The 8,245-nt window shown below is 47.4% G+C and overlaps 1 pseudogene; it reads left to right on the forward strand.

Moving 5' to 3' along the window:
* The first annotated feature begins 5,448 nt into the window (after positions 1-5,448).
* On the forward strand, positions 5,449-6,239 carry LOC139002482 (dihydropteridine reductase pseudogene; annotated as a pseudogene).
* The last annotated feature ends 2,006 nt before the right edge of the window (positions 6,240-8,245 follow it).

An 8,245-nucleotide genomic window follows, 5' to 3' on the forward strand; every position in this document is an offset into this window, starting at 1 on the left:
CTCCATCTGTAGCATCTGTAGCATTTGAAGGAGGTCAGGAGGTTGTGCTGTTGGTGACTGTGAGGTAGCTGCTACTTTGAGGAAGGTGGGTTTGGGGATGGTTAAAGTTCTTCCCAGTGTCAGGTCAGGAGAGGCTTTCTGTCTTTCTTCTCTCTCTCTCTCTCTCTCTCTCTCTCTCTCTCTCTCTCTTTTCTTGGAGAATGAAGGCCTCACCAGCTGACTGTTTACTTAGCCTTCCTGCAAGGCTGGCTCCAGTCACCATGTCTGGGCCTGTCCCTGTGTTATCTTCCACAAGAGAAACTTGGAAATTTCCATCACTCCCCTCTACCCTGCACTGGCCCCTGAGGGGTTTGTGATCATACAGCCAGCGGTTGTCAATCTTGGCTGCACATTAGCATCACCCGGGCATCTCTGTAAAGTTCAGGTGCCCAGATGACACATGGCCCAATAAAAACCAGCATCTCTAGGGGAGGATCCCAGGCTCAGTAGTTTCTAGAACTTCCCAGGGTGATTCCAGTGGTGGCCAAGTTTGAAAGCCGCTGGCATTGGGGTTATAAGCACATCCGTTTGTTCAAGCTGATTCTTGGCTCTGTTGCTGGTACTAGCCTTGGGCAAGTTATTTATTGCTCTCTGCCTCAGTTTCCTTATTTGCACAATGGAATAATAATGGTACCAATAATAGCACATAGTATTGGTATGAAGATCAAATGAGTTAATATGCACCAAGGGCTTAGAAATTGGCTGGCACATAGCCAGCACTCTGTTTGCCATTTATTATGCACATCTGAAGAGGGACATTGCCACATGGAACAGGCAGGATGGTGAAGGAACCTGAGCATGAGTCTTATCAAAAGAGGTATAATGAATTGGAGCTGTTTCTTTTGGAAAGAGGGGGACTTTGTTGAGATATGATAGTTGTCTTCAGATTCCCATCAGCCGGAAAAGGAATGTGGCTTGTTTTGCATGGCTGTGAATAGAAAGTCTCCAACAGAGCCATTCAGCAGCAAGACAGACTGTCATGGGTGTGAGTTCCTGGGAGCTGGGCTATTCAAGCAAGTGGGATGGTTTTTTGGTGGGAATGTTATAAAAGTAACCAAAATGGAACTGAGTGACTTCAGAGGCCTTCTTTAGTCTATGCCGTGCAGGTGCTAAGCACTACTAAGTATTAGCTATTATTAAATGCTCTCTTAAAGTGGGCAAGGACTGGCAGGGTTGCCGGTGGATAGGTGATCTAAAACTGTGTCCAAGGTTCAAGGTCAAACCAGATGGAGTCAAACTTGTTTTCAAGTCAAAGGGCAATGGAGCATGGTCTGGAGAAGAGGTGATGAAGAAGCCAGCAGGGTGTGTGTGTGTGTGAGTGTGTGTATGTGAGTGTGTGTGTGAGTGTGTGTGTGTGTGTATGTGTGTGTGTGAGTGTGTGTGAGAGTGTGTGTGAGTGTGTGTGTGTGTGTGTGAGTATGTGTGTGTGTGTGAGTGTGTGTGTGAGTGTGTGAGTGTGTGTGTATGTGTGTGTGTGAGTATGTGTGAGAGTGTGTGTGTGTGTGAATGAGTGTGTGTGTGAGTGTTCTAGGGCCTCTGCTCTAAATAGGGGTTGGGATGCCCAGAGGCCCTTTCTGTTGATTTTTGGACACAGGATAGATGGGTGGGTTGGTTTTGTTTGAGGAAGAAGGTCACAGAAGTGGACATTTTTTGAATCGGAAGCTCTCTGCCTCAACAGTTTACCACCCACGACACCCATGGCGGGTTCCTTGCCATCCCACCCTCTTGACTCACCCTTGCCCCCTCACTGTGCAGTTTCCTACTGCAGCTCATCTGCTTCTCGAGAACTCTCCAAGCCTATTTTACTTGCCTTTACTTTTTAGGGGTGGGGTGGGAACAGCACTAGTTGTGATGTGATTTCACTAGACCTCAACTTGAACTTCCCTTTTAATTAGTTAGCTCTTCTTTTACCCTTCCATCCCTGTCTAGCCCATGGTCAGGCCCTTCCCTTGGTGCGCACTTGGTGGAGGCGTCAGCATGCAGTGGCTCCTGGTGCCCCCTCTGACCCCCACTGCCCTCCTCCTCTACAATGTGAGCAGAACAATCTTCAGACATACTTCTCCCTCCCCGCCTTGTCACCGTATCTCTTCTCTTTGCACAGATATGCCCTGGACCTCACCACCTCACAGGAGGCGCCACCTCTAAGATCTCCGTCTCTGAATGCCCTTTGTAGCCGCTGCACTGTGTCTTCCACTGTCCCATTCACTCATTCCTATTACACCTCTTCTTTGCCTGCCCTGCAGCCCTGGTGCCCTTCCTATTGCAGCATCTTGGACCCCTCCTGGTTGCATCTGTCCCCTCCTTCCCTGTCATGTTTGGATTCCTTGGTTTTGGCAAAGTTCTCAAAAGTGCCCCATTCCCTTACCCTCTTGACCTTCCCCCATGTCTTCCCTGATGACCCTCTCATCTACTTCTGATCCCAAACTGCTGAATTCTGTTGAAGGGATTTGTGCATCAAAAGTAACCGGACCCACTGCCTGTTCCTGCCTTTGGACTCTCGCTATGCCCTCAGCCATCTTCCTTTAACTCCATTTTTAGCTCCTATCAGATTCCCACAACAGCTGCCTCAAATCTTTTCCACTCTGCTCAAGCCCCAACTGACCCTGCTGCCTCCTCACCCAGAACAGACCACCTCCCAGGACTGGCTAAGAAATGGTCCTCTCCCGGCTACTGTGATTGCTTCTTCCTTCCTTCCTTTCCTTCCTTCCTTCCTTCCTTCCTTCCTTCCTTCCTTCCTTCCTTCCTTCCTTCCTTCCTTCCTTCTTCCTTCCCTCCCCACTTCCTTCCCTCGCTTTCCTTTAATATGGATACTTTCTCATATTTTTTCTTTTACCCTGTTTTGAGGAAGAAATGTTTCTTATTCTTTCCAAGGCTAACCCTGACCCTATGCTCCTCCCTCTATCATCTCTTCTTCCTATGTGATCTTGCTCCTTTGTCACCTTTCCTCATCTCCAACCCCCATTTCCTTTGAACCCTGAGTCTTGAGACTTACTCTGATTTCCTTCACCTTAAAAATCAATCAGTAACAAAGCCCTGACTTTGTCTTTGTGCTCCCTCCCTCCTTTCTCTATCATCTTCCTCATGCTCTCAGTCCGGGTTCTATTCTCCTCCCCGTCCCCATGACCAGCCTCACTGAGCTAATGTCCCTGAAATGTGCTTGCTGTCACCTTCCTCCCTGGGAGGCAGCCTTGTGAAGTGGCACAAGCACTGAGCTTGGAGTCAGCCATGCAGGGGTTTAAATCCTGGCTGCACCCATGTGTGTTATGTAATCACAACCCTCACTTGGTACATTATTAATCTTTTCAAGCTTCAGTTTTCTCCTCTGGAAAATGGATGCACCTAATTCATGAGGTTGCTGTAAGTCCTGAATGATTATACTTGTGCCCAACACATTGTTGGCACAAAACCAAAACTATTCCCTCCATCCCTTGTATTAGCTAATGCTACTCCTTCGTGTGATACACCTCTGCTTTCTCCAGCTGCCTGTTGAATTTTCATCCACCCTTCAAGGCCTGGTCACAGCCTTCTTACTTTACCTGTTGGGCTCAAGTCCTCCAGTTTGTTTTCTCTCTGAAACTCATTCCTCAGTTATAGCGGCTGCATATCTGATGTATCCAGATCGTGTGTACATATTTGACCTTCATGAAATCAAGAGCCTCTGGGGATGGGAGAGTGAATTTATCTTTGAATCCCTCCACAGTACTTATCAGACCACCTCACATATGACAGCTATTCACTAAATGTTAAGTTTAAAAGAATTTTAAAAGAATTTATTGCTTCTAGATATATTTTTATAATAGAAAAAAAGAAAGAAAATCTAATGTAATCCTTCTCACCCATGAATCTACCACCTAACCTTGTACAATACAATGAAGCAGGGATTTACAATGTAAATCTATGTAAACAGCTGAAAAAAACCCCTTACTAAAGTCTATCAACTGGTCTAGCCAGATTTTTGTGGTCCTTGTGCTACCTCATGGAAATGATTTGCCTTCAGGTCACTGAGGTCCTATTTTGGCAAGTAATTAATCTAATACCCACTTGGTGGGATCAATATTTTTTTTTCATGCAAAAGACGAAATGGTCAGACTAGTCAATACCTAAAATTCCTTCAATCTTAAACAAACTATAATTCAGTCATCACATGTTGTGAGTGTGACATAATTAAGACACTCATTTCTAAAAGTGACCAAGGACACATCTCATATTTATCCTGTGATGTAAGTTCTTTGAGGAGCACTGTTTGCTTCAGGTGCACTAATTAATTTATATGTTCATGCAATAAATATTTATTAAGCACAGATTGTGTGTGCCTGGTTTGGTGTTAGGTGCTGGGAACCCAATGATGACTCAAGCCGGGTCTCAACAAGGGTGCTGGCTGGCCTTTGGCATGTTCTCCCTGGGGAGGGAAGATGCCTGGAGGTGGGTGTGGGCTGGGCCAGGCGGGGCGGCTGCCTAGGCCAGTGGCTATCAGAGAGGACAGTCTGAAGGGATATTCTTCAGCAGTAGCAGCACCTGCCCCTCCTGGCAGGACCCATCACGCAGTAACTCTGGTTATGAGTCTCTGGGCTTGTCACATTATCTACAGGCAGCCTGAAATGCCTCCTGCTACACACATCAGCTTCCCTCAATTCATCTTTCAATCTGGAGGATTTACAAAGCTTTATACCATTAAGAGCAAGATCTCAACAGCATGCCGTATGGGAAAAACATGTTTTGCTCCTACCCGTATACGTATTAGTGTGTAAGCTCTTCTGGGCAGGGACCCATTTTATGTGTCATGTTCACTGTGCAAGGCTTCATTCCTTCATAAGGCTGATGCTTCAGAAACCTGGGCCTACACCTCCATCTGAGATCAACATTTAGGAGTTAACACCAGTTCATGGCTAGTGGTGAGCCATCTACCTTTTACAGTGGGGACATGGGTCTGAAGCTTATTTTATGTGCCCCAAGAAACAAAGACGATGGAGGAGAGAATGGCTGTATCATTTAGCACCAAGCCCTCTTTTTGGCTAAGGAGTAGCAGGGCTGACACGTGGTCATCTTCCTCAGGGACTGGGGGCCATGGCTGCAAATCCTTCAGGGGAGCTGGGGGTTAAAATGTAGGACAGATGAGAGGGGAGGTTGTCCATCGGTGTGTTCCCTGTACCTGCTTAATCAGATGGGTGAGCCTCACTGGGGGATGGTTCACAAAGCATCCAGACTGCCTCTAAGGCAGGGACATCACAATAGGGCCATCTGGAGACCGTGGATGGAAAGGGATAAGGGAAAGTTCTCCCAGTTATGCCTTGATGATTTGGGGACAGCTGATGAATCCTGCTCTTCGCTTCTCCTGGCTGAGCCCTCAACTGTGGATCACCTGTCAAAAGCCCGCGTGAGGGGACCAGCGGGTCCAGCGGGAGGTTCAGGATGGCGCAGGCAGGCGAGGCTGCGCTGGGCTCCCGCTGTGTGCGGGTGTTCCCACCTGTGACTGGTGAGTGGCCAGCATGGACGTGGTGGAGAAGGAAGAGGCCAGCGCCAGTGTCCTTGTTAGAATGACAGACTCGTTACTCAGCAAGCTGACCAGGTGACCACTGAGGTTGGAAAGCTCCTGGGTGAAGAGAAGGTGGACCAATCCTTTGTGTGGCTGGAGGCTGGGCTGGGGGCAATGCCAAGTTCAAGTCTCTCTTAAAAACTGCGACCTCATGTAGAAGCAGAGCATGTGGGCGTCCACCATCTCCAGCCACCTGGCCACCAAGCACCTCAAGGAAGGAGGCCTCCTGGCCTTGGTGGATGCCAAGGCCGCCCTGGACGGGAGTCCTGGGATGATCGGCTACGGCATGGCCAAGGGCGAGGTCCAGCGGCTCTGCCAGAGCCTCCAAGGGAAGAACAGCAGCCCGCCCCCGGGTTGCGGCCATCGCGGTGCTCCCGGTTCCATGCCCGAGGCCGACTCCGGCTCCTGGACGCCCTTGGAGTTCCTCGTGGAAGCCTCCCATGATTGGATCACAGAGAAAAATGGGCCAAGCTCAGGGAGCCTAATCCAGGTGGTAACGATGGAGGGAAACACGGAACTTACCCCGAGTAGTTTTAACTTCTTCTCAGTGCCTGCGAGGGGCCTGCCAGAAAAGCCAACATATCTCAGTGCAGCCACATCTGGCCTCCTGTTTTCTGTCATCCTGTTTGTGGTTCGAGATGGTGACACCTGTTTTTCTCTCACCTAATGTGCATTTGCTTTCCTAAGACAAATGTAAATGTAAAATGTTTGTGTGAAATAAAACCGTGTGTGTGTGTGTGTGTGTGTGTGTGTGTGTGTGCGCGGTGCGGGGGAGGCCTACAGATGGCCCCGTGGTCCATCTGTATTAACCACCTAGGTTTCAGGGGTCTCTGCGTGGCCCTCTGGATCCGGGTCATTGTGTTGCTTTCGGAACTGTTCATCTGCCCCTGACAGTGGCTGTCGGCTTGACTGGTTCAGAGATTTGTTGGCACTGGGGACAATTGGGGGCCCGAGTTATTTTTGAATGTTATGTTTCTGTCACAGATGTAGTTTTTGCAGCATTGAATTAAACTGCCTTAAAACGCCTTTTGTGGTGTAAGCAAAATCCATGGACTCTGTTAGGCATCTTTTCCCTGTGCGGTCGCCAAGTGTGCGAGAGAACCACTCGTGATTACTTGGAGTTATCTTCCTAATAAATGCACTTCGTTGATTGTGTTATCTTCTGAAAAAAAAAAAAAAAAAGAGCAAAAATAAAAAGGCCGGCGTGAGGGGACCCAGCTCTTCATTTAGGTCCCGAAGTAGAAAGAAGTTACAGACAAAATAGAGAGGAGGAGACAGCAGAGAAGGGGAAAGGTCTGTGGTCCTGCTGGCTTCTCTAAGTGGGGAGAGAGGGGGTGCGCACAGCCACACTTACTGCTGGGAACTTTCCAAAGCAGAGTCTCCTGGCTCTTCTACAGGCATATCCCAAAATAAGGAGTCTCGAGGCCTCCATCCTGTATTTCTGACACTTTGCCTTATCAAAAAATGACTCCCCCGCCATGTGTTTGTAGCAAATTTGGCTAAAGAGTCATCTAAAGCTTACTGCGCGAGTCCAGCCTGAGCAGTCCTGGCTCACATTTGGGCAGGTTAGGTTTGGCAGTCCCCAAGCCTGTTCACATTTGCTCTCCTTCTCATTTGATTTGATCCTATAATAGCTGCAGGTGGTGGGCAGGGTAGGCATTACTCACCTCGGGTTTATAGGTGATGAGTTTAAGGCTCAGCTCTATTTTCATGATGGAATCCTACAGAGTGCCACTGACGTCAAAATTATTTCACTTTATTTTTTCATTATATGATGCTGTCTGTGTAGTAGGAGGATAGTTAGTGGGATACTTCAGTGAATGTACCACCACAGAGAGTCCAGCATCGAATTTTACAGAAAGAGAACAATGACTAGCCCAGCTTTAAATGGACACAGCTTGGGGACAGAGAAGCTGGGGGCTTATTGGTGAAGCCATGAGCCCCACCCTTGCTAGACGGGATCACCCACCATGGTCAGCCTTGGGCATTTCTCTCATTCTTTAAGAGAACAGCTGACCCAGGAATCCTCTAATCTCTGCCCAGCCACTGATTTAATCTGGTCTATGGACACAGAGATGACTCAGCTAAGTGAGTGCCTTGCCTTGTATCTTTGAAATCTTTCCTAGCTCCTCTCAGAGGACCAACAAGAATGCAAAGGGAACAGGACCCCGCATCACACCTGCTAAATTTCTGACCAGCCAAAGAAAACTTTATAATGACCAACAGACAGTACTAGAAGCCACTATGAAGACTTTAGGATGAACAGAATGGCTTGATTTGGCCAACTGGGAACAGTTAGGGATTGAAATAAAACAGCAAATTAAGTAGAAAAATAAATTATCTTATGTTACCTTTCTCTCTCTGGCCATTTTATTAAGTATTATTTGGATGTTGCTGAATGTATACTCACTAGGTATTGCCATGTACTCACATGAAATTTGAACTCAAACATATGAGCATAGAAATAAGCAATTTGTTTCAATTATTATGTTACATTTTCTATTTAATGTAATATGAATTTTTGGGTAGAAGTTAAGATAAAAACATTCATAAACCTATGCATATGAGCATAATCAATGGACACAGACAGTAGGGGGGTGAGGGCATGTGCTGAGGGGTGGGAGCGGCTGGTGAGAGGTCAATGGGGGAAAAAGGAGACTTACATAATATTTT

This window comes from Myotis yumanensis, unplaced genomic scaffold, assembly GCF_028538775.1.
Source record: "Myotis yumanensis isolate MYYU_CA2020_CCGP unplaced genomic scaffold, mMyoYum1.0.hap1 SCAF_2, whole genome shotgun sequence".
Classification (NCBI taxonomy): domain Eukaryota; kingdom Metazoa; phylum Chordata; class Mammalia; order Chiroptera; family Vespertilionidae; genus Myotis; species Myotis yumanensis.